Here is a 27,698-nt window from a genome sequence, read left to right as displayed (position 1 = left end):
GGCTGGCAACACAAATTAAAGACAAGAAAAAGTCTTTTTTTTAGGTATGTAGGGAGTAAAAGCAAGGTGCAGGGCAGCATTGGACCCCTACTGAACAAGAAGGAGAAATTAGTCACAGAGAGGGGGGACAAGACTGAGCTATTCAGTGAGTTTTTTGCCTCAATGTTCTTGAACAGGGGTCAAGATGAGTCTCCGAATGAGCTCTTAGATGGGCATCTGAGGGACACCAGCCTACCAACTGTTGACACTGATTTGGTGCAGAGTCACTTGGATGGACTGGATGTGTTCAAGTCAGCAGGCCCTGATGAGCTTCATCCGAGAGCACTGAAGGAATTCGCTGGTCTCATAGCAGAACCACTGGCACAGCTGTTTGAGCACTTGTGGCACTCGGGTCAAGGCCTGGAGGACTGGAAAAGGGCTAACGTGGTCCCTATTTTCAAGAAGAGGAGGAGGAGGATCCAACTAATTATAGGCTGGTCTCAGCTCCATCCTTGGAAAGGTCTTTGAAAAGATTATGAAGGATCATATCTGTGGGAGTCCAGCAGGAAAAAGAATGCAGCAGGGAAACCAGCATGGATTTGTAGCAGGTAGATCATGCCTGACCAATCTGGTTTCGTTTTATGACAGGGTCACAAAATGCTTAGACTCAGGAGTAGAGATGGATGTTGTTTTCTTGGACTTTAGCAAGGCCTTTGATACAGTATCTCATCCCATTCTCATAAATAAATTAAGAGGCTGTGACATAGACATTTACATGGTCCAGTGGGCGGCAAATTGACTTAGCGGTCACACCCAGAGAGTGGTAGTAGATGGGTCGGTATTGACCTGGAAGGATGTGGTTAGTGGGGTCCTGCAGGGTTCAGTCCTTGGACCTGTACTTTTCAATATCATCATCAATGACTTGGATGTGGGTGTGAAGTGTACTCTGTCCAAGTTTGCAAATTATATTAAATTGTGGGGTAGGGAACAATTGCAGGCAGATCTGGACAGGTTAGAAAAGTAGACAGTACACAATAGGATGCAGTACAACAAGGACAAGTACAGAGTGCTGCACTTAGGGTGCAAAAATATCCAGTACACCTACTGGGTAGGAAGTGACCCTCTCAGCAGCACAGAAGTGGAAAGGGATCGTAGAGTCATAGTGGATTCCAAGCTGAATATGAATTGTCAGTTTGACAAAATCATCAGCAAAGTTAACTGCACCTTATCATGCATCAGCAGATGCATGACAAATAGAACCAAGGAGTTGATACTTCCCCTCTATGCCGCATTGTCAGACCACAGTTGAAGTACTGCATCCAGTTTTGGGTGCCGTACTTCAAAAAGGGTGTTGATAGACTTGAGAGGGTCCAGAGGAGAGCCACTTGTATGGTCAGGGGCTTACAGGACAAGCGCTATGAGGAGAGACTGAGGGACCTGGAACTCTTCAGCCTTTGCAAGAGAAGGCAGAAAGGTGATCTTGTGGCTGCCTTCAAATTCATTAGGGCGATGCAGCAAGGGATCGGAGATGCTCTGTTCACCAGGGCGCCTTGGGGTAACAAGGAACAATGGTCACAAATTGGCAGAGAGCAGATTTAGGCTAGATATCAGGAAAAACTTCTTCATGGTAAGGGTGACCAAAATTTGGAATGGGCTTCCAAGGGAGGTGGTGCTCTCCCCTACCTTGGGGTTCTTTAAGAGAAGGCTGGATAGGCATCTGGCTGGGGTCATCTGACCCCAGCACTCTTTCCTGCCTAGGCAGGGGGTGAGGCTCAGTGATCTGTTAAGGTCCCTTTTGACCCTAGCATCTATGAATCTAAGTACTCTTCAGAAAAAAGAACATAAAAGACGCATTTTAATTATGACCTAACATCTTAAGGTATCTGTTTCAAATTAGGAGAATTGATATTTTCTAAAACAGTAGAATCAATTTTAGTTTTCTTGTACATTGTTATTCCTCTACATTGCAAATATTAACACAAGTTTTTGAGACCATTGTGCTTTCAGAATGTTGCATTATACTTTCTGCACACCTAAGATGACTAGTAGAATTACTGTACTTTCAGAACTGAATTACAGTTTCTGGGGAGTGTGCACTGGTGAGTCCTACACAAGGAAAGGAATATGTAGAATCTGTGGCTAGGAAGGATGGAACTATATTGCAGCTGGAGAAGTCAGTCTCATTTGTTTGGGTGAACTGAACATTGTACCCAGCAGTCATTAGTCTGAATTAAATGTAAGCACATTGGGAGAGTTTTGTCCTGGCAATTTATAAACCCAGAAGTTTAAACCCAGGTGGAACAGTATAGAGTTTTAATCAGAAGGTACTTGATTACTAGGGCTGTACAAAGTTTCAGTCCCTGATGCAATTCAGCGGCGATTCAGCCTGATTCAGTGGCCGAATCTCTGAATTGAATCAGAGGACCCTTTAATATCTCCAAATCGAATTGGAACCCTCCAAATCGATTCAGAAAGATTCAGCAATTCTGACGTAGAGACAGATTTAAATGTTTTTTCTACATACCTCTAGGTAGCAGGTGGCTCTTGAATGCTGCAATGGTGGGATGCATGGAGTGTCCCACAGAAGCACGTGGGAGGCGGGGGTCTTCAACATGCTTGGCAGCAGACCCAGAAGTGGACCACAAGCACTTCTGCTCTACTTCCAGGTCTGCTAGGAAGCACGCTGGAGGAGCCCCACCATGCCCACCCAGCTTGGTGACTGGTGCCTTCTGGGTCTGGGGTGGGCACCCAAGGTCCCCCTGTGGCCAACTGCTGAGCCAGGGTGGCATGGGGGTGGGGTCCCGTATGCTCCCCAGCAGACTTGGAAGTGGACCACAAGTACTTCTGGTCCATTTCCGGGTTTGCCACCGAACACGTGGAGGGCCCACTCTTGCTCCTGTGGATGCTCCACCTGCCCCAGCATCACAGTGTTCATGAGCTGTGCTGGTACCTTGAGCTACATAGAAAAATATTTAAAGTCGTGTCTATGTCCGAATCACTGATTTTCCGAATAGGCATTGAATCTTCAGATTCAGATTCAGCAGAATCGAATCAGGGACAGTGATCCAAATCAACAAAGCAAACCACCTTCTCTGATTCAGGCTGAATCCAAATGGAATAGGGCTCATTTCACACACCTCTATTGACTACTATGCTTCCTATATCCAAACAGGTCAGAAGGGAGCATGAGCCTGAAAGCTTGCAGAAAAAGATAATTTTTGCAATTTCTCAGTTGGTCTAATAAAAGGTATCGTTTTGGAACCAAGAGTTCAAGATTTTTGCATTACACATTTTTTATGCTTTTGAAGCTTTAGTCCCTGTATTTAATTCTGAAAGTGATTTTCCTTTTCTAGACACTTTTGTTACCTTGATGCTTTGCATTTCCTGAGGGTGTAGCTACTAGAAACTTTTGGGTTGCTCATGGAGATCCCTTGTAGTGCTTTGGATAATTTACTATTAAGGTGCCTGACAAAGAAGAAAAGAATAGGTGTTTTTAACTGAATGATTCTCTTTTATAAGCAGCTGCATTGTTTCACCATATTGTTTCACCGTTCCTGCTCTCTTCACTTGGCCTAAAAGCACCCTGGCATCACTCAGTGACAGAGTTCTTTAACAATAAAGGGATTGGGGACCATCTTTCTTTTTTTCTTTCCTCTCTGTTTTTTGTTTTGTTTTATTGGGTCTTTTTGAATGAGTAAAATCAGTTGTGGGGGCAAGGGGGAGGGGGAATAAATAAACCAAAAAACTGAACAGTATGTCTTGCTTTCCAAAGAGTTGTGACAATTTTGAATAATTGATCTTAACCCCTGCAGAAGGTGCAACTTCTTTTTTTTGCTGCTGTCAAGCATATTTTATTATTTATTTTTGCAGATCCCATTGTTAAATTTTTCATTTGAGTCAAAGAATCAAGTACAGTTTTTTACAGATCTCTTCTTGAGAGTGAAACATTTGCATAAAGGGTACTGGCTGCTAGAATAAAGTTGTTCTCACATAACATTGTCCATGTCTTCTTACAGTGTACATTTGGGGATAAATATACAAAAATAAGCATGCAGTACTGTCAACTAAGAATCATGTGAGCCTCATAGCAGTTGTAGTAAGCATTACTGAAGACATCCACAAAGATCTTGAAACACTCTGTGTAATTTGACATTTCCTGGTTCTGCATCTCTCAAACAGTAGACTAGCATAGAGCTAACACATTTGGGGTATAGGACATTCAATTTATATTTAAGATAGGTCGAGAATTAGATTTCACTGAGCATAGCCTTAGATTTTGTTGTTGTTTAATTTCTGTTCTAAAATCAGTTTCTAACTAAAGCATGTTTACTTGGCCCATATCTAACTTCTGGTTGGCCTTTGTATAGACTAACATTGGGGAGAGATGATAAGAAGGCAGCTATCAATCAGTCATGCAGCCTTGACAAGTGCAGGCTAGAATTTTAGTCCCACTGCTCCATAGAGCACAGTGCTGTTAATGGGACACTATGCTCAGGCCCTCAACATTTGCAAGGGATGGTGAAAGAAGGAAATAGAGTCATGGCTGCTCCCTTTATGAAGTGGTCTATGAAGCTATTTGGCCATATGGGTGGAGGGAAGAGTGCTATGCCCTTAAAAGGATGTAACAGTTGGCAATCTGTCTCCATTGCACCAAAGAGGTTGGGTTTGATCTGATCACATTGCATTCCCTGATGTATTAAGACCCCATACTGCTTTCTAACTGAAGGCTCTGTCTGAGCTTTTTTTGCACATAGTCAAGTTGTTATAAAAATAAGCACTGGTAGAGTCAGGTAATACTCAAGGTGAGAAAAGGCCAGATGGTTTTTCAGTTATGCTCTGCTGGAGTTGTCACTGATAATACATGCATATTCAGCAGCCAAGTTTAATGCTGTATGACACTATATAAGAAAGGAAGCAGAACCTTTTCTGATCCCAGACAGGATGAAAATATTATAGGAGATGTCTGTACTGGCATCAAAAGATATGATTTCAGCATGGGAAAGCACATCAAAGCTAGTTTTGGTTTATTTAGCTTGTATAACAGTGGTCTTTAAGACACGGTACCAAGGGCTTTAGCACCATCTGAACATATCTCCTGGAAGTTTAGGTCTTTGTAAGAACAGTAAACCTGGGCTGCAGTTAAAGTCACTCTCTCTTCCTTTGTTCTCTGAACTAGCTAAATTAAAGCTAGTTTAAATACTGCTATATGTGCTACAATCAAACCTCCAGTTGCAATGCAAACAGATTAGGGGTGCTCCTACAGAGATTTTTTAGGCTGATACCAATGGCCTATTTTTAGTAAGTCATGTCTGCCAGTACGATCCGATTCCAATATGCAGCCAGGCAGCTTGGAGTGCAACATCCGGCTAGTAAGTCTGCTGTAAGGGAAGGGGTAAGGGGGGAGGGATGGGACATGGCGAGGCAGATCGAGGCCACCATAGTGAGGGAGGGAATGGGGCAGGGGCAGGCACTGCACAGCCAGGGCAGGGTGTGGGATGGAGCCATGAGTGGCACATCCAGGAGGTAGGGGGGGCAGCTCCCACCAGTGCATGCACCCCAGGAGGGCATGAGGGGGGGCCTGGATCTGTGTGCGAGGGCAAGGGTGGGATGCTGCTGTGGGCTGGGGCTGGGGCAGTATAGACCTCTTCCTGGTAGGGGGCTGCAGCAGGGCTATGCTCAGGCTGGGCAGTAGTGGCATTGGGAGAGGGGCTAAGGGGGTCAGGTTGTAGCCACCCCAAATTCACTGTAGCTCACCTGACCCCCCCCCTCCCAGAGCCACTGCCACCCACCCTGAGCATAGCCCTGGCCCAAGCTCCCTAGCCAGGAAGAGCCCAGTGCCACCCCCAGTCCCAGCCAACAGCAGCAGTCCACGCTCACCCCACACGCAGATCTGTTCTCCTGGGGTGCATGCAGTGGCAGGAGCCACCCCTCCACACCCTCTGGATGAGCCATTTGCAGCTTCATCCTGTGCACCACCCTAGTTGCGCAGTGTCTGTCCCTGCCCCAGGACCACTCGCTTCCCACTGCTGGGACCTCAGTCTGCACCTCTGCCATGCTCCTTCCCTCACAACAGACTTACCAGCTGGATGTGGCTGCACTCCTCACTGCCTACATGCTGTGCTGCAGCTGCGTGCATGCATGGGGCATTTATTGGCCACATTATTGGCCACATCAGCCAAAGAGCCAATTGCTGATACTGTCACTTTTCCTTCTAGCAGCCTTTAAAAAATGGACCCACCTGAACAGAATGGGAAGGACTGCCTGGCAGAGAGACAGAGTTTGTCCCAGAGGGGACACTGTAGGCTCTGAGGACAAGTGAAGCTGTTTGGGAGCAGCCCTGTTGGAAGTGGGAGGGGTGATATAAACCCAGCACAGTTTGAAAGAGAGCCATTAGCAAAAGCCCAGGAAGGGCCCTGAGCTGGGATTGGCTGAGAGTCTTGGATAAAAGGGGAAGCAGTTTTTCCCACGGGGGGGGGGGACAAGAGAGAGAGAGAGGGGGCTGAGGGACAGACTGGAGACCGGATTGAGAGTCTCAGCGCAGTGGTCCCTCAGAGAGCCCCTGAGAGAGGCCTGCAGGAGCAGAGTGGAGAAGCTGCAGTGGCAGGAGCAGGCAGGGACTGCTAGTGTGGAGAACCCAAGTCTGAAGAGACCTGACCGCAGGCGGTGTGGCTGGGTGAGCACAGCAGAGCCAGTGGGGGGGGACTGCTAGGTCTGCCCTAGTTTCCCTGAAGGGTGAGGGGCCCCAGGGGCAGGCAAAGCCCAGGGAGGGGCTGCATTTGCAGGGGCTGTGAAGCTGTGTGGGGCAGGAGGGTTGCTATAGCCTGCAGCCCAGACACTGCTCACAGCAGAACCATGGAAGAGGGCAAAGGCAGGGGGAGGCTGTCTTGCAGGAACTGCAGAGCCGCTGCTTGCTGCTCAGAGACCCCAGGAGCACGGAGACAGGCACCAGTGCCAGGGAGCGTCCACAGACCATGTGCAGGGACACAGACAGTCCCGCTCCCTGAGATACCCCGCCAGGGGCAGTGCACACAGGATCCCCAGTACACTGCGTGCAAGTGAGAGACTGTAAATAAGTTCTTGAGGGTTTATTAGACAATATATCCATGTGCTTATTTAATGATTATTTGTTATGATGTAAATAATTACATCTTGTAAATAGTTTGAGAACTGTCTGCAAGGGTGCTTGATTGTAAGGGGAAGCTCTCCGCTTGGGGGCACTGCAGCTTCCCAGGGGGGCTGGGCAGGGCTACTGGCTACCGGGTACCTCAGGATCCCATTATTCAGGTGAGGGCACATGTAGTGTCGCACCCAGGGTTACATCCTTATATTGGTGCTGATCTGATATGGGACTGAAGTATCAGTACACATCTTAAACAAATCCTAAAACAGTGCAAGGTGGACATCTCAGAGAAGAATGTGTGTGTAAATGACGTGATTCTCATTGTGTAGCATTACTGGTGATTCTGGTTAATTTCTTAGTGTAACTAAGAATCTAGTGGAACTAATGGTTTGCTTTACGTCACATATGTCAGCCCTTGAACAAAGGGGTCACAACTATCTTATAGGAAGTGCCTCATTGCCAGGGAGTAACTCTGCCCTAAGACTTTCCTGCCCTGCTGAAGTTGTCACAAATAACATATGCACATTCATTAGCAAAGTTTATTACTGTATGACACTATGTAAGATAAAGTCAGGGAGTGTACTGGTTCTGCTTATAACATTTTCCCTAAAATAAAATGCTTCATAAGTGTGTACAACAATACAGAATTTCTTCAAAGACTGAATGCAGCACAAATAAACAACCAAAACACCAAAGCTCATAAGATTGCATATAAAAACACCCACCAGTGAATATTGCCATAACATATTCTGAGTCAAGATATAGTTAATATAATGGCATATTGATTCCTGTGTAAGACACAGCTTGATGCTCTTTTATTGAAGTGTAGGATTAAGGATTAAGTATCTGTAAAATCTATATAAACTACCATCTCTTGAAGCCAGGAGATGTTAGTGGACAATTCTGCCCTGTCATGGATCTACCGGCATCCCTTAACCCCACCAACCCCACTACAGACCTGCTAGCACTCTCCAGTCTAACTCAGCCTTCTCCCTACCCCGTTACTTACACTGGGTTCCCTGTGCAGTTCCTGGCACCAGTCATCTCCTGTAAATTCTACTCCCATGTGATCATAGGCTGGACACAACAAATGTTTGTATGCACCCCGTATGGATCTAATATAGAAAAATGAGTCAATAAGGTTCTTGAAAAAGAACATAGTTTTCTGAAAGACATGGAACTGGATTTGTATATTAAGTAATTTGAATTCTTTCTGTATATATATTTTTTGATTTGGAAAAGTACCATGTTGATATAGATGGCTTTCCTGTGTTTTTCTGTCTTCATGAGTGAGGGTGAAATTCTGTCTTTGAGCTTCTTCATATCCTATTGAAGTCACACATGCACGTGGCCAAGCATGTAGCTGCATTATTTACAAAGGTTATTTCAGAAATATTCTTATAAAGCAGGTGTTTTCAACCTATTTTTAAAAAGTGTACCTCTGGTGGCTCCTTTTTAGTAATTGTACCCCTGGGGAGGTGGTGGGTAGATGGACTCTGAGTGTGTGTGTGTGGGGGGGGAGGGGTTGGAATAGATGACCTCCTGTGGTCCCTTCTTACCATAATTTTCTAGGAGTCTAGGGTTTGGGTTTTTTTCAAATTATTAGTAAGTGTTGCCATTGCTTTAATTAAATTCAATAATGGTATTGATTTTTCTTTTATCATTAATAGCTTTGGGCTTGCAAGCATGGCTAAACTAAATTGCTTTATTTGGAAAAAAACATTTCCAAATGCTTTATTTAGTAATATAATTGATATAATTGATAACCCTTTCTCAGTACCTCACCACATCCAGTAATTCAGAGATTTAGGGTGTGTGCAAATGTTCTCCCCAACTAGTTTATGATCAGAAGGCCTACTTTAAGCTGCATGATCAGAGACAGGGACTGGCATGTATAGACTATCTCCAATACCAAGAGAACCTGGTGTAACTCAGAGTGGAGTGTGAGGAGCAGGCAGAATTCAGAACTGTGCGCGCCGGGTCTGACCCCGGGTCGCTTACGTCGCTCTGCACGCGGACTGTGGCCAGCAGCCCGGGCAGGCCGGGTCGGAGAGGGCGGGCGCCGAGCTAGAATTAGGCACAGACACGTAACGGTTGATTTTAAGATTATTTTACTTACACCGAGATGGTCGTGGTGTAGGCTGAGAACTTGCTTGAGTTGCGGTTACAACAAAAAACACGAACATACGTGGAGGTTGCAAGGCTCCACGCAGACAGAACACGAACAATCACGTGGAGGTTGCTAGGCTCCACACAGACAAACTCCGGATGTACAGGACAAGCGCGCATTAAACTCGTCTTTACGTCTTATAGTAGGCTCCGTTCGAAGACGGGAAGAGGTGGGCGGTGGATCAGGCCGCCAAACTCCTCTGAGCGACACACAGGGTTTCTATTACCCTGCCGCGCACACCCAGAGTCCCCACGAGATGGATGCGGAGTCCTCTTCGGCTTGGGCGGAAACTGCTCAAGCCTCTTATACGGCTAGCAGGCCAATCACTAGCCGCCACGTGTGAATAATTTAGAACTAGCCAATTGCGGGGCACGAATTTGCATATGATGAGCGGGAAACCTTTGCACCGTGCATTTCTGTGCTGCAAAGGAAATACACCCTGCAAAGATCGCTGCAAAGTGGCGGGAACACTTCCCTGCATACGGGTTCTCTGCACAGCAGAACTCCTCTGTGTAACGAAGCGGTATACCCACAGGGATAATTCTAAGTGCCGAAGCACACACAAAAAAATCAGACCTTTGGGTCATGACAAGAACAACTAGAAGATCAGGGGTAGGGGGATGAGGGAAGGTAGTAGGAACTGGGAGGGTTCTTGGATGTGAAGGGCAGGAAGAGGATCATGTGGTGGGGAGTGGAGGTTGTCATTTTGGTGCCATAGTTTGTATTATTCTCCAAAGGGATTCTGGATGGACTTATGTATTCAAAGACAATTTGCATGAATGCAGTGCAAGCTTGGGGCAAGCACCCTGATGTTCACAGTCGATATGGATATTCTATGACCTTGACTACTGAAAAGTAAGACCTGCTTTCTCATCAATTTTACATACAGAACCCTTAATCACTTTTCACAAATGATTAGCACATTAGCATGGTGCCCATCGTGAAGTATTTTATATGATCCTGATTTTTCTAGAAAGTGCTGAGCATCTGCCATCTGGAAATCTGATACTTTTTGTGGTGTCTAAAGTTGTACCAATCAAGAAGTAACCAAAATTGCTAAAGTAATCATGCAATTTATGACTGTGATGCAGCTTGCCTGAATTATATGTACTGGAAGAAAGTCTTTGCTTTACTATTTACATTGCTTTCTTCTGAATTAATTTCATATCTTAAAATATAAGTGAACTCCTAACCGTGTTTACATAATTTTCAAAATGCTACAATTTAAAGCCCATGTAAACAAGGTCCACTTCAAACTGAAGAACAAACAAGGTGGTGGTTCTGGGCTTCACTAACTGAGCCCCAGGGACCAGTGTCTTAAGAGGTGGCACCGTCTTCCTCCCTTCCCAGTTTGCATTTAAAGTTCCCACTAAGTCATGCTTATCTCACATGACAGATTCTGGTTTGTGTCTTGTTAGAAAGGATAAGGGAAAATCATGCCTTTATCATATACTTTGTTCTCTGCTTGGCTAGGCAGAATGGAGTTTAAAATATTCATAGTTTTCAACTGTTATTTTTTCCTGCATGAATTTTCATCCTCAAGCTGGCAACCAGATACTAAGATGTAAAATTGTGTCACTCTTTAAATTAGCGGAATTATGGCAGTATGCACTATAAAGCTGTAGCCTGCAGGTTAACCAGCAAAAATTTTCAGAAAGAAACAATTTTGAGGGGTTAATATCAGTAGCTTGACTGAAAGTCCTTCTGCCACCCTGAAATTGAGACTGCCTGTTGGGCCTTACTATTTTTGTACATTAATGAATTTATTTTAACATTACTTACAGAAGGTGCAGACTGTTCTTTAACTGAGATCAGAATATTTCTCAAGCTAGGATCACATGCTCCATAAAACCTCTCTCTGTCTGTATATTTTATTATATTTTCACATACCCCTGAAGAGGCAACAGTTAAATTATATTACCCACATCATCATTAGTGAAGTGTTGTAGGAAGTATGTGTAAGTCAAGGGGTCTGAGGGAGCAGCAGTAGGTCCAGAAGGACTCAACAGAGCCCACGCATTTTTACCAGACTTTTGTTTTGTAATTTAGTTTCATTTTTCAGAGCCATCCAAACTGTTTTTTTTTGGAAAAAAGAAGCTTCATTCTTCCTAGGTCTACTTTCGCTGTGTCATAGAAATTCATAGGACATTGTCTGGGGGATAATTTTGCAACTTGGGATGACATTAAATGGGTGAAACCAGGTGTCCCGAGGAGACCGAGAAGAGGGATTGGGAAGCCCCGCCCGTGGGGCACAGAGTGGGAAAAAAACATTGAAATAAAGAAGGAAGCACAAAAAAACTACTTATCTTTAGGAGGAGCAAGGCTGGAGGGACGAAGAAGAGAGCCCACATGGTTCACAAGCCATGTCTTTATGCAATTGAAGCCAACAGGTGACATCATGGGGATGCACCAGCCAGCAAGGATAACCTGTGCCTGAAACAACTAACGATCCTGCCCCAAGGAGGAAAGAGGGACACAATAACTCGCAAGGAACATCCACTGAAGAGAGGCAGCCATGTTAAGACCTGGTGCCCTGCCAGAGGTTGGTGTAGGTTGGGGTATAGGGGAGGTGAAGCCCCATGAACATCCTGTGAGTGCATTCCAAGATGTGGCAGGAGAGTTCGGTGGAGACCAGAGGGACAACTGAAGTCCACCTTCGGTATCCACAAAGCCAGAGAGCGTGTGCCCTCTACAGCATGGGCCAAGGCAGCACACGAGCAGGCATTCAAAGCCAGGCGGGTGTACCAGGCATGCTGGAATTTAACCTCTTTGGGATGCCTTATGTATGAAACATTTATTTATGTTAATTCTTTTTAAGAAAAATTAGAGAATTGGTAATAATCAAATATTGCAGATATCTGTCTAATACAAAATAATAGGAAAAATACACTTTAAGTCATAAATTCATTATCTTCAGAAATAGAGAACATTTACCCTTCATCCCTGAGAACAACTTTAAACAAGTGTACTCCCCTATCTAGATGGATCTATTATTTTCTGACTAGATGGATCTATTATGACCTAATGTGCTATTTTCTGTGTTTGAAACCTTCAATCGCTTTTTATATTTTTTTACTTTTCAGTAATTCACAGTGTGTTTTGCCACTCAGTTGACAATGGGAGAAGATCCAATGATTTACAAAATAGTTGGATTGCTGAATTTCATTTTCAAAATGTGATCATTTCATTATGCTATGCTACTATCTTTTAGGCTGTTTTATTTTTAATGTATTTATTCATATTAATCCTGTTTACTGGTAGCAACAATGCATGCTTGTATATTCAAAACATTCAAGAAGGAGCTCATAATATAAAGACAATGAGAGAGTTTAAGGAGAATGACAATCATTAACAGTACATAGAAGTCACCCTTATTCACTTAGCAAACTATGGACAGTATGGACTGCTGTGTGTGCATACATGCAGGCATCAAAATTTTTGTAGGCCTCTGTTTTGTATCAGACTTGTATTTCTTTCCCTTTCCCTAATGCTATTCTCTTCAGTTGTCATTATTATTTGGAATTTCCTTTGTTATTGCTTTTGCAAAAGAAGGTGCTTTTTAAAAGCAATGGTGGTGTGGGGGAATGGAAAAAGTTAGCTTTCCTTAAAATTGGATGAACTGCAGTAGACTTCCCTGTGTCAAAGTACAAAGGTGTAAAATTTGCCATGATTTTTTTTTATGCTTGTTAATTGCTTCTCTCGCTTTATAAATCTCTTAAGTGGTACTGGTATGCGAGTTACTTAGACTTAATACCCCAAACTAAAAATTGATATGTAAGGGAGAATGTGTTCCATTGTGCTGTACTATTTAGTAACATTTTTTTTTAAATCTTTAATATGTTTTATATTTTACTGCTTAAATTATATATGAATATATAATTTTCATTTTAAGAAAGGTATTTACCAGACATTTTTGCTCCAGATTAACATCTTAGTTGCTTTAGTAAAAATGGCTGGGTATGCTGAGCTGGCATCTTCATGCCTTATCCAATCTAAAAGAAGAAAGGTTTTTAAGTGAAAGCATGCTGAATCTCTTTCCTAGTCTTAATTGCCATAATAATCACACTATGCTGATATTTTCTCTGGACAGCATCTATTCAAAAGTGGTCTTGTGTCAGATTTACTATATGGGTAGGCACTTAGATTGAAAAGAAACTATAGTGTACTCCATACATATTTTGCATTTACAGTATTTTGGCACACAGGTGTTCTGTATATATTTTTTCAGGTTGGAGCAGACATTTGTGGGTTCTTCTTTGATACCACAGAAGAACTTTGCAGACGGTGGATGCAAGTTAGAGTGTTTTACCCATTTTCTGGGAATCTCAATGATGAATATAATGTGGTAGGTTTCAGATGCTTTATTATTTACACACACACACATATATATAATATTAACATGAAATATATATATATTAATAATATATATATATATTTATATATATATATAATATTATTATATTACTAATTTTTTACTACTGTTATATGCTAACTTGCCAGTAGCATATTAATATAGCTTACATCCCTGCTAGCACAACAGAACAGAAAAAAATAATCTGGGATATAATTATTTCCTTGTCCTTATTCTTTTTTCTCTCTTTCATTTACTCAGTCATTACTACTCTTGTATGCACAAGGGTTATCCAATTATAGCATACCATAGAAATGCAGCCTTGTGGCTTTGAACACCACTTTAATTACTTTAATTTCTATCAAAGTGAGATACATGCATATTTCACTGGATTGTACCTGGCATTTTGCATCCTTAGACTGTATCATTGAAATTCTAACTCCAAAAGTTTCAGCTACATGAGAAACAAGTGTATGTACTATATCAGGTTCACCACTGGTATCTGCAGCTACATGCTCACTGAGTAGCAGCTCCCTTAGACTCCAGTAGTATTTCAATTGCTCATTGAAAATGTGGCCTACAGTGCTCTCTGCATAACGATAACAGTCCAACATTAATGGTCAGCCCCAGGACCCTTCTGTATTTGGTACAGATTCTCTCTTGGTGAAGACATCAAGGCACTACTTGAACATTCGCTACACTTTGCTTCCCTACCTCTATACCCTATTTTACAAAGCTCATATACAAGGAGGCATGGTTGTAAGGCCACTTCTTTATGAGTAAATGCACTGATCACAACGTTTATAAATTCTGCTTTGTTTGGGAAAAGGGAAATTCAATAGGCCAGGAGTCGGTAATGTTTTTGGGCAGAATGCCAAAAAACCTGCAGCATCTACTTGGAAGGTGTTGCCATGGCAGGGGTGTATGGAGTGAGGAGTCATAAGGGACCTGATCCTCTTATGGCAGTGCAGCCCCAGCCCCAGCCCCTTCCCTGCTGTCTGCCAGAGTCCTGGCTGCTTGTGGCAGGGCACAGGGAGGCTGCAAGTGACTGCACCAAGGTTTATGGATCCTTGGCCTGGCTTGTTGCTGATGGTGGATACAGGCGCACCTTGGGGTGAATGGCAGGGAAAAGGCCAGGGCTAGAGCTGTGTGTGGGCATGGGTCTCTCATGGCTCGCCCACCATCCACCCCAACAAATGGTGTACCAAGCAAAATGTCTTCACGTGCCACACTTCGGCATGTGTGCCAGGGGTTGCCAACCCCTGCAATAGGCTGAACTTGATGCCAGTATATACAGCATATTTATAAACACACATAGTATTTGTAACAGAATGCATCCCCAAACATGCTTTTAAATTCTTTAAGCAGCTTTAAAGAAAGAACTGTCAGAACTCCATGTAATCTGTAGGTATAAAAATAAATATATATTGCCAGCTACTAGTATTTGTGTGCAGTTAACAGTTAACTGTAACAGTTAAGCATATTACTTCTTTCTTTTCTCATGAGGTGCATCCAAGAATGCCTCCTTAGTTCAGAATGGCTGCTTCCAAAATAGAAATACGTATATTTTACTGCATTAACTAAATAAAATAATCAAGTGAAAATATACTGGCATTTTCAGGATTCTTTTTTTTTTTTTTTCATATAGAGTTAAAAACCATCACATTGGTTATTGGTTTTACTTTTGTTCTAGGGAGATTGCTTCATCTGCATAGAACCTAACAATAGAGAAAGGAGTCATATAATTTCATCTATTGATTATGTTTCAATGCCAGCAGTTTACGCTTCAAGGTCTTAACTATAGGCAATGTGGACTATTGATAGGCAGTTCATATTGGGCTCTGGACTACTTATCGGTTATCACTCCTGTACTGGACCCAGTATGTTCAGTTGTAAAATAGAATTTACTTCATGAACTCTTTGGGCATTGGAGTTCATTGGAAGTTGGACAGGAAAAAACCTGGCTCACTGAATTTAGTTCTTTGTCATCAGAGGAGACATCATATCCTGTTCAAAACCTATCTAGCTTCTTATTGAAGCCTGTTATTTTTCTTGACTCGTTACTTCTATTACCCCAGAACTTTGCTCTTTTGATATTTCAAAACTTTGTAATTCCCAATCCAAATGTATTCATAGCTACTTTTATACCCATTTGGTCCTGTGCCAACTTTGCCCTTTAGTTTAAATAGCTCTTTCCCCTCCCCAGTTTTATTCCCCTCGTGTGTTTACAGAGAGAAATTGTGTCCCCTCAGCCTTTTTTTTTACTCTCCTTTTAAAACACAAGCCCTTTATTTTCCCTGATTATTCTAGTAGCCCTTTTTTGTTCCTATTCTCATTTGAATTCACCTTTCTTGGCCCAAGATGACCTGAACTCTACACAGTATTCTGAGTGAGTCTTCTTATGCCCTTGTGCAATGGTATTAATGACTTTATTGTCTAGATTGCAACTCTCTCCTGATATGCTCTAGGATTTTTCATGCTGCTTTACAATCTGTATCAATTGGTGGCTTATAATCATTCTGAGATGTCTGTATCTTTTTTTTTTTCTCCTCTATCACTTCCAAGCAATATTCCACAGTTTATAGCAGGTATTTTTGTTATTAAACCATGAGATGAGATTGCACTTCTTATGATAAAATTTCAACTATTTATTTTATTCCATTCTTTAAAGTTAGTCAGTTTTCCCTGTATGATATTCTGATCTTTCTCTGTAACAGTATGCCTCTTAACTTTGTATTTCCTTAAATTTTCATCAGTCCTTGTGTGTCCGATTCTGTCTCTCTTGTTTTGAACCCCACTGTAGATATCTAAAATTAGTAATATCCAGTAGAGTAGATGTCAAATGATTATGTTTTTGCATCAAAACATTTGTCTGCCTGAATATTTCCTTATTTACAGAAAATATTTTTTACATTTGTTTTTCGTTTCTGTAATTAATAAAAGATCTTCAAAGACACATTTTTAATCAGTGTAGGTATATTATGATCATGAGGATCATGAGGATACTGTATAGTGAATGGAATGTGTACTCATGTGGAACAGAATCTGGTCACATACGGGGGCAAATACAGATTGAGCATGGCAAAACTGCAAGACAAACCTTTTTCTAAAATTCACAGCTAATGTCCCTTATCTCTTTGTGGCATCACTGGAAACACACCAGTCATGTATATTTCTATTATGAAATCCTTGTATAACGCTCATGACTTTAAAATTTCCTCAGCATCTCGCATGTACTCAAGCTTGAAAAGAATACTTGTATTAAATATTCAATGCAAGAGATGCATATGAAATAACCAAATGTGGAACTAAACAATATTAAAGGAAACTTTGAGTGATTGTGGCTATAAAATAAGAAATAAATTTGCAATGTGATGTAATATCAAAATATACTGAGGTATAATGATCCCTTTGTGATATTAGTGAAGCTGTACTTGGATTATTGTATTCATTTTTGGACATCATATCAGAACAGGTTTAGAAAATGGTGGGGTTCAGAGAAATGTAACAATATTGATTAGGAGCTAGAAAGAATGATTTATTATTATATGTTCTTTAACTTGGCTAGAGAATGTCTGAGAGGAGGCAGCTTCCAAACATCTGAAGCTGCCAATATAAGTAAGAATTATTTAGTATGGTTCAAGGGGATTTGAATAGGAGAAAAGGAATCAAACAACAGGAGAACAAAGGGAAAAAATCTTACAGTGACAATGACTCAGTTGTTTAATAGTTTCCCAAGGGCAGTGATAGAAGTCTTATTTTGCCACATATTTTCAATGAGGTCCAATAGTTCAGTAACAGTATATGTAATAAATCTTTGCTGCATGTGGCTGGACAAGTATGTCTTTTTCATCTCCAGTTTCCATAATTTTATGAAAAGTCCAGCACTTTGGTCAGAATTATTCCAGAGAAAAAAAAGTGATAGTCTCTCCTCAGCCCTGGATTTGTCACTTTGAAAACTTTAATTTAGTTCCTATTTGATTCTTTTGACTTGTGATGTGAAAATTACATCTTTGTTCTTATTTCAGGGCATAGAAAAAGTGACTGCATATATTCCTGATGCAGCGTGGTATGATTATGAAACAGTAAGTTAAACCATAGAGTAATACACTGGGATTTGAGTCTGTCTGCCTGTTCTTATACACTCTTCTGTCTATAAGATGAAAGACAATTGTCAGCTCTAATTCAAAGAGTTAAACTAGGTAACATAGAAAATCACAGAATCATAGAAAATTAGGATTGGACGGGACTTCAGGATGTCATCTAAACCAACCCCCTGCTCAAAGAAGGTCCTTACCCAACTAGATCATTCTAGCCAGTGCTTTGTCGAGCCAGGCCTTAAAAAACCTCCAAGAATGGAGATTCTACTACTTCTCTAGGTAACCCATTCCAGTGCTTAATCACTGTCCTAGTGAGAGAGTTTTTCCTAATATCCAACCTAGACTTCTTTGAGTTTTTACAACTTGAGACCATTGCTCCTTGTTCTATCATCTGCCACCACTGAGAACAGTCTAACTCTATCCCCTTTGGAACCACCTTTTAGGCTTTTTTCAATTCCCCCCCTCAGTCTTTTCTTCTGCAGACTAAATAAGCCCAGTTCTCTCATCCTCTCCTCAGAAGTCATGTGCACCAGCCCCCTAACCATTTTCATTGCCTGCCTCTGGATTCTCTCCAAATAGTCCACATCTTTTTTTAAAGTAAATGGCCCAAAACTGGACACAGTATTCCAGATGTGGCCTCATCAGTGCAGAATAGAGCAGAATAATTACTTGCCCTGATCTGCTGGCAACTTAAATGGGATTTTAAAGGCATGAGAAAGATGAGTGAAAAGGGAGTAATGGAAAGGAAGATAAAAGAGAGTTGGAAAGGAAAAAAGAAGAGTAATAGCAAGGTGATGTAGCATGGGGGACTGACAGAGAAAGAATTCATAACAGAAATTGAAGGGAAGATCATATCTTTTCCATAATCCCATAGTGTGCTGAGGACAAAGAACATCAGTTAAAAAAAATAGTAAAGCATATCATTATATAAAAGCTTTTGCAGAATTCTACAAATTCTGGATTATTTCATTCCTATGAAAAATCAGTTCACCACTTTGGTGAGAAGGAAGGGTGAACTTTTTAATCCTGTATCCAACAAATGATAGCATCTTCTTCAGTCTTCCAGGATAAATTGCTTTCTTTGCTTTATGCTGGAATCAGTACAAGAGGTGTTTGAATTATACCATATTGACATTAAGCTATAGTGATTGTCTATGACAGTGGTCAGACAGACACAAACATATGCTTGGCATGACTGGTGACTAATCAAGAGGAACTAATCTAAGTTCAAGATTGAAGGAATCATTCTCTGTAAAATACTAATCTATTTCACACTTCTGTGAATTAGGATGGAAGAACATTGTGGAGAAAACAACTGATTGAAATGTATCTCCTGGCAGACAAACTAGAACTTCATGCCTGCCATGGCTCAGGCTAGAAGCTGAGGGGCACTAAAGCAGCCCTCCCTTCCTTTCTGTTGTGCTGAGCTGAGGGGGGGCATATCCAGGCCTTGGCAGGATGCTCTGGTTAGGGAGGGATCCCCCTCCCCCCCCCCCCACTCCCAGCAAGGGAGCCAGCAGGGAGCTGATAACACAACATTGAATTACACAGAAGAAAGTTACACAGGGAGTTATTAGCATTTATCAGCCCATCAAACAAAGGACAAGTCTCTCTCATTAGTTCAAGCTCTTCTTAAACAAAATTTTTCAAAGAAGGAACGATGGGACATTACCAGCTACCTGTTGATTTGGCTTCAAAAAGCCTAAGCCGACACTATTCTGTCTGCCTTTGTCCTGTCTTCCACAGCACGGACTGTAGCCAGCATGTGGTATGCTAGCTAATGCTAAGTAGTATCTAGGTAGGGCAGAGGGGAGGGGGAATCCCTGCTTGAGTAGGGAGGGGTGAGGAGGAGGAAGGGGAACAGGAGGAAGTCAGGCAGACCTCGCTGTACTTGCAGTCTCTGCCAGAGCTCCAGCCAGAGAGCAGAGGGACAGAGCCAGCCCTGCTGGGCTGAAGCAGAGAGCACAGCCCAAATCAGTTATGTCTGATACTACATTCAACCAGGTTTATCTCAACCAGTTTCAGCCATTTTCAAACTGGTTTATGTGCATTGAACATTTGCTCTGTTACAGGTTTAAACCGGTTTCTGATCATTTAAACCAGTTTATGTGTAATGTCTGTCCATAACCAGAGTCACACTGGACAGGTATTTAAGTCCCACTGCAGTCAAGAATTGGTGTCTAGGATCTAGACTGATTCATAGCTTCATAGATGTTAGGGTCAGAAGGGACCTCGGTAGGTCATTGATTCTGACCCCTCACCCTGGGCAGGAGAGAGTGGGGTCAAATGACCCCAGCTAGGTAAGCCTATGCGAAGCAGCTAGTATTTACTTTGGATTCAGATTTGGCTGATTCAGGGGACAGTGATTCAATTTGGTCATTCGAATCACTGTCCTGATTCAATTCAGCCGAATCTAAATAAGAGATTCAGCAGCAGCCAAATTTCTGAATCGGCCAGGCCAGGCTCATCCCTCACCCCTCTCCCAGCCCAGAAATGGCCGCCCCACCCACCCCAGCTCCCAGCACTTGGGTAAAAATAAAGCCCTGCTCAGCAGGTGCTGCTGGGTGGGGGGCAATCCCCACTGCCCCACTCTGCATGGGGGGCTCTGCACAAGCCCCCGAGTCTGCCCCCCACTCCCATAGCCTCCCCACAGGTGCCCCGCATTGGCCAGCTCTGGCCCTTTAAGGGAAAAAAAAAACCTGAAGAAACCCTGGGATTCACTGCTCCTCCTTGCAGGGGGTGATCCCCGCTGCCCAGCACCACATGGGGGGGCTCTGCCTGAGCCTCCTGAAGCCCTGAGGCTGCACCAGGAGAAATGAGTCCCACGGCTTTTCTTGGCTTTTTTTTTACTTAAAGGGCCAGAGCCCCAGCAGGCAGGGCACCTGGGGAGGGGGGAATAGTGGGGAGGTTGAGGGGGCTTGTGCAGAACCCCCCATACAGCATGGGGCAGTGGGGGGCAGTGAGGATCACCCCCCATCTGGCAGCACCCAGTGAGCACCGGTGCTTTCCTTTAAAGTACCGGGAGCTGGGGTGGGGAGCAGCTGGGGGTCAGGGGGCTAGGAGAGCAGGGGGGTTGGGGGACTGGCAGGGGTCCCTCCATGGTCCCCTCCCCCAGCCTCCTTTTCCCCACCCCTAGTACTTACCATCTCAGAGTGGTTACAGCTCCATGCTGCAGACACCAGGGACTGCCCGAATCATCAAAGCTCTCCGAATCTTTCCCCTCAATGTGATGAAGTGATCAGCAAGGGTAACTGCACTTTATCATGAATTAGCAGATGCATGATGAACAGGTCCAGGGAAGCAATGCACATTTTTTTGTTTTTAACATTTTAAAATACTGCATAATAGATTTGAAAATATCTGCTGGTTTGATAGTTTAATATACTCACTCTCAAATGCACTGGTGTAAATGTAGGTTAACTCCCCTAGAAACAAAGCTACAAAGACACAACATTTAGCTGCAAAATCCATTAGTAAGGTAAAGTACTAATTGAGTATAGGGAGATCACACACCTGTGTAAACAGACAATAGTCCTGACCAGATAGATGAGCAGGGTAACTGGATACAGTAGATAACTGCTATTGTGCCTTAATGACAGATGATGAGGAAGCAAGTAACTTATTTGCCTTGAAAAAACAGATAGGGTGGATGCAGATCCCAAAAATGCAGACGATGTTAATGAAGCTCAATTCCTTCTAGTATTGTAGTGGTAGCAAGGGGTGAGGCCAATACATGCTTTAAGTAAGAGTTTTCTGTTTAATAGATATCAAAATAATAATCTCCAAATGTATTCTTTTAAATGAACTATTCAGTTTAGCTAAATAAAATATCTGAGTACTGTCTCTTTTGAAAAGTACTAAAATTAACCACAATCTTGAGTTTAAGAATACAGTAAAAGTTCTGTTTTCCAGCATCTTACAACCTGGCATACTCCACTAACCGGCATGCCGGCTTGTAAGATAAAGTGAAACTGGAAATAACCACCATGGCACTTCCAGTTTCTCCGAGCCCCGGTTGTTTGGGGCAAAGCAGCCTGTTCTGCCGAACACCCACGGCCCGAGGGCATAACAGGCTGTGTGGGGCTGTGCAGGACCTGTCTCCCTGTCCCATGGGAGCGGTGACAATGCAGCGGGAGGGGCAGCAATGCCATGGGAGGGATGGAGGGATGCCCCAGACACAGCGTGAGAAGCGGCAGCCGGGGCCTGTCAATTAGCCAGCATATTTTGTCATCTGGCATCCCCCATTCCTGGGGGATGCCAGATAACAGAGCTTTTACTGTATTTTGGAAATTGAAAGAAGCTTGGACTTTGATTTATAAGTCATTGGTTAATATTTTCAGAGCAGCTTAAAAGCTAAATTTAGGCACTCTGTTTTTAGGCAAAGAATGTAGGCATCTAAATTTTTTAGGCTTCTTTAAATTTCAAAGCGGCTAGGGACAGAATTTACACATAAACTGGTTTAAGTGATCAAAAATTGGTTTAAACCAGTAACACAATATAAATTCGGTGCACATAAACCAGTTTCAAAATGGCTGAAACTGGTTTAAGATAAACCTGATTGAATGTAATATCAGACTTAACTGATTTGGGTCAAACTGGTTTATGCAACATCTGTCCCAAACCCCTTCCTGGTTTAAGTTAAACCAGAGTCTCCCAGGATCCCAGCATGCTTTTCAGCCCTGGGATGGGCTGTGCCATCTGCTTCAGACAGCAGGGCTGGCCCTGCCCCTCTGCTCTCTAGACAGAAGGGAGTGGGGCATGGCCAGACACCAGCTGACATGGACCCTTGAGGCAAAGGCAAAGGGAGCAGGGAGCAATTTTATTCCCTCTCTGTTGAGATGTACAGGAGAATGGGGTATAAATCCTCATTGTTCTCCTCACTAGAAGTTATTCAAGATAGGAATAGTCTTTGTCTTAGTTTATATAGCACCTAACATGGCAGAGCCTCAATCCTGATTGGGGCCTCTGAGCACAGCTGTAAGAACAACAATCATAATGATTAGCAATCTGTTGGTGTTTAATTGTAGTTCAACCTTATACTTAATTTATTAGTAATGCTATCTTGTTTTGCCCTGCTACATATGAAGTGTATGCTTCCCTCTCAACTTTCTAGGTGCTGTGGGAAATAAAAATGATATTTTCTACCAGTTTTCTGTTTCAAATATAAGTAGATTTTTTTTTCAAAGTCATCTTCTTACACTATATTAATTTTAATTCATAATGTTTTCAGTGACTTAGAGCACTGTGTTTTTCCTGGCCCTTCCCCCATGCCAACTGATTTGAAGCATCGTAAAGTATTCCTATTTTTCCTGTGAGATAATGAAGCTGGCAGGGAACTCTTTATCAAGGAGTAGAATTGCAAGGCAGTACTTGTCTTCACTTCTCATCACAGCAACAGGAAATTTCCCTAAGGAAGAAAACTCAGTGTCATTTTTTAATCTTTGATATAAGCAACCATATTAGCAGCTTGATTAAGTTAAAACAGTATGGATTTTTGGTTTGTCTTTTTCTTTTTGAGATTTTAAGATTCTTAGCAACTTCATAATTCACACATTATGAAGAGATTACATATTATGTTATTTAAAATTTTTCATAGTGCCCTTAGTTTTCCAGAGGAATAAGTAAGCATTATTATATCAGTTGCCTACATTATTTTTATATAACCTAACAGTCGTCTGTCCTGAGGAGGGTGGCAATAGGATATGGAGCCTCTTACTCTTATGTCAAGATGTCATCAGTTCAATACAAAACAATATTGACAGGCTACCAGCGGAAATATCTTAATGATGTCAATCCATTTAAAAATGGACAAATGTTCATGCTGTTAAAAATGTACTGCCGGAGTACTAATTGGTAGCCTTATTTGTATTCTTATCAAAGAAGGTTTATTCTCTGATGTAAACAGAAATACGCCATCCTTAACTATTGAGCTGTCTACTTCAAATCATAGCTGATGAGATTACACTTGCTGGGTGGCTGTGTATAAAATTGCTTTGCTCCTCAGTGAGGTGACCTATTCTATGGGAACAGAATTAAGGCATGATTAACCGGTTTAACTTTAAGTTGTGACCCAGCTACATGGTCAACCAATTAATGGCATGATTAAACAAGCAATAAGCTACAAAATTACTCCACAAAAAAATCTGTAATAACTTTGTAGCTTGTTCTTATTATATTATTAATTGAATGTATGGCCAGGTGCTCCCCTGTGGGTGGGAGCTCCATAAATTGAGGGGGCTTCCAGCTACAGGAATGTACCACCTGCTGCCAGCAACAGCTTGCAATGTTTGCAGTGGTGGCACTGTTTGTTCCTGATGCTGCCTCCATTGTGAGCCTCATCATCTGTGAGGCTACTAGCAGGGCAGTGCCAGGAATGCTCCTGCTGCTGTGAACCTTATCGTCAGCTATGGGGCTCACAGTAGGGGCATGCTGCCAGTGCTGCAAATCTCATCAGCTCTGAGGCACTGGTCGGGAGGGGGCAGGTAGAATGCCACTCTGCCTGCAAGCCCAGTCAGCTACAGGACCCTCAGCCATGGGAGCCAGTGCAGGGGGAGCCATGATCCCCCTGCACTGGTAATAAGGTGCAATGGGATCTAATGCGCAATCCCATAATTTCACTTCCTGCCATACATGTGTGGCATGGCAGGATGTGCAGTTGTATAGCTTGCAAATTCGATCCCATTGCACCTTTACCTGCATGTGTAGAGGGACCCTGTGTCATCCAATTGCAAAAGCAATTAGGGTGATAAGGATAAAAGGACTGATTCATGGTATATTGCACTGTAAAGAATTATTTAATGAAAGAATCCTTGGCAGTAAACTAGGAGAGTGCTTGAGCAGCGCAATAACGTGTCTAACACTAACATGACTATTTTATCTTTCAGAATAGTTTGCAAATAAATATTTTGCACAGGAAGTACACTGGTCCAAACAATTTAAAATTTGAGGAATTTTAAAATCTGTGGATTAGCTCTTGAATTAACAGTGCTTACTGTGTCTCAAAATGGAGTAGTGCAAAATACTGCTTAGACGATCAGCTATAATCCTTCCAATAAGGTCAATCAGTGAAAAGAAAAAAGAAAGACTGAACCCCCCCTTATATAATCTCTAATCATTTTTGTCACTCTGCTGTATTCTTTTTAAGCTGTCCACATCTTGCTTGAAGTGTGAGGCTCAAACCTCATCACAGTATTTCAGGTGAGGCATCACCATTGCCAGATTCAATGTAAGAATCATTTCCTTTGATTTGCAAGTGACAGTTCTTTCAATACAACCCTGATGGCTTTTTTTTTTTGCAAGAACTCACTGTGGACTCATAGTCAGTTTATAGCACATTGCAACCCCCTGGTCATTCTCCACAGTTCTGCAGCCTTGCCAGGCATTTCCCAGTCTGCATTTGTGCATACGATCTTTCCATCACAAGTGCATTCCAACACCCCACTCCCTCCACTTTCAACTTCTCAACAACATCTTTGCTTAGGTACTGTAATTGCTAATTATTTCTTTGGGACTGTACAATGTTTTTACAATTTCTTGCTTTATATCAATGTTCTAGATACAAAAAAGAAAAAAAAATATATTTTTGTTGCCTTTCTTAGAGAGATCTATATTTAGGCACAAAAATAACATTAACTTCTATGGGTAGCTATACAGTTTTATTTAGATGCTTAAGTTTTCAGCACTCAAGTGAAATGTTTAGCTTGCGTGCGTTTGTAAAAATATGAATTAATTGAGCTTTATGAGGCAGGTCCACAGTTATTGTCAGTTGTCATAACTCCAGTGCAAAAGCCTGTTGATTTTAATGGATCCATGATCATTTACTAACTGAAAATGAACCAAGAAGTGAATTTTAAAAATAGACTTAAGGTAAGTTTAATAATTTGTTATTATTGTTTTATTTTTACAGGTTGCCCATATAACAGGGCTTGAGCTTGAATTAGGAAAATCTTACTTACTATCTTGGACTCAAATGCTCAGTGACAGTGAAAGATTTAGCTGTCATCCTGCAGCCAATACAACAGCAAAAAAATGCAGAGCTTATTGGCTGCATCTGGAATGTAAGCAAAAACATATATTTATCTAACATGAAGTATAAGTATATGATTAAGAAATTTATCTTTTTGCCCCTATGGTTTAATATTTAAAAACAACAGGTTGTCTAAGTTTGGAATAGAGTTTGTGAGATAAATTTCTCCATCTATAAGACTTTTAAAAAACTTATGGCCAGATTCTTAAAAAACAGTTGCCAGATCTTTTTTAGAATAACTTCATGAACCTATAATATTTTGCAGCAGCAAAGGATCTGGCCGAAGTTCACAGAAAATGCAGTGCTCTTGAAAGAGAGGAGCAAATAACGGTAAAATTATGCAGAATAGAATAAACTTTATACAAATGCCATGTACCATTTCTCCCATGCACGGGATGTGCAAGGCCTGCTTGAATGAGGCACAATTCTCTGATCACTAAAACAGGCTCTAAGTAAATATTGGTTCAGCTAGAACAAGAGGTCAGAAGAAATCTTTGAAGTTTTGGGAAGACTTGATTCCACCTTCAGTGTGGGGGCTAAGATGTACATCTATCTTTACAACTGGAACCCCCAATATGAGGTTCTGCAGATTTGGATTGAATCCAGATGTCTGTATATGTGTTCTCTTCTGAGGGAAACCACATCACAGATCTTCAGCACTTCAGCTCTCACCTTTCCTCCCAGGGAGATGTGTTGCTTGCTGGACTCTGCTGCTTCAATCAAATGGAGCAGAACAACCTGCTCCACTATCCCCACACTGTGATGCTGGGAGACACAGGCTGACTCTGAGCAGTCTGAATCAGTTGATCGGGGCTGCCCTGTGCACTGCTCTGTGCCTTTTGTCTCTGGGCAGACTGAGGATGTGCCAAGTCGGGAACCAGTCTCAGGGGTGGCACGTGTCCCCTGCCCCGTGCCCCTCCTACCAGTTGCCTGTGCTGCAGAGCATGTTGAGGTGAGTACAAAAGGCCTGGATCTGCAGCATCAGCACTGCAAGCTCTTTCCTCTTCAGGGGCTCAGCATTCAAATGTTTGTCCAGGTGTCTCCACATAATTTTTTCTTCCAGGAAAACGAACCTGGGACAGTTCCTCCAGATTATTTGACTGTGTATACACAGTCTTAGAGTACCATGGGCTGCTGGCTCCCCCGCCCTTCCCCCCCTCCCCCCCCCTTGTGCCATCTTTTCAAGGAACTCCAAATGAAATTGCTTTATTCTAAAAATGGGAGCCTGTATAACTTTCTTTTATAAGGTTTCAAATTAAGGCCATCTAATAGTAATACACAAAATATTTTAATTTTCAGAAACAAATTTCTGTACCAAATGTTCCCTTCTGTTACTACCTTCCCAACCTTGGCTAAAGTGTCAATCAAATTCAGCATACATCTTCAGGTTTAACAGCAAACCTCAGCACAAATGTTAAGTATGTTAGCTGTTCTCAGTCTCCTACTATACCAATTGATATACTTTTCTTGGAAGTGAAATATCATTATGACACTATGCTGCAATTTAAGGTAAATAAATATTGTTTCATTTGTTAAAAAAAAAAAAGATTCCTGAAACATACATATGAGCATCTTAAAAAATAATTGAATTTGAAGAATTTTAACAGCTTTGTCATTAGGATGAAAGTATTGATCATTAGCGACACAGTAATAGTAAGTATTATTTGCTAACGTTTGGGTTATTCCTACTTAGAACATATCACAAAATAAGTAACCTAACACATTAGTTTTAGTAAACTATAGGTAATAAAGCAGTACTCCATAACTAGGGGCCTATCCAACTTGAGGATGTACCCAGCTGATTGCATGGCAGATTGCAGGGCTGGCTGCCATTTTTGAGGGCTTATCATGGGTGGAGCCTCCTCTACACCTGTGGCTGAGGGACCCTGGTGGCTCCACCTCTCACCACTGATTGGCTACAAAGGCTGTCCATCATATGGCCCTGCCCTCTT

At 42.1% G+C, this 27,698-nt stretch overlaps 1 pseudogene; it reads left to right on the top strand.

Annotated features, from left to right (window-relative positions):
- Positions 1 to 27,698, top strand: part of LOC102573898 (sucrase-isomaltase, intestinal-like) — a 124,010-nt pseudogene that overhangs the window by 57,361 nt on the left and 38,951 nt on the right.

The sequence above is a fragment of the Alligator mississippiensis genome, chromosome 7 (assembly GCF_030867095.1).
Source record: "Alligator mississippiensis isolate rAllMis1 chromosome 7, rAllMis1, whole genome shotgun sequence".
NCBI classification, from domain to species: Eukaryota; Metazoa; Chordata; order Crocodylia; family Alligatoridae; genus Alligator; species Alligator mississippiensis.
The sequence above is the reverse complement of the archived record's forward strand: the minus strand, read 5'-3'. Positions and strand labels throughout refer to the sequence as shown.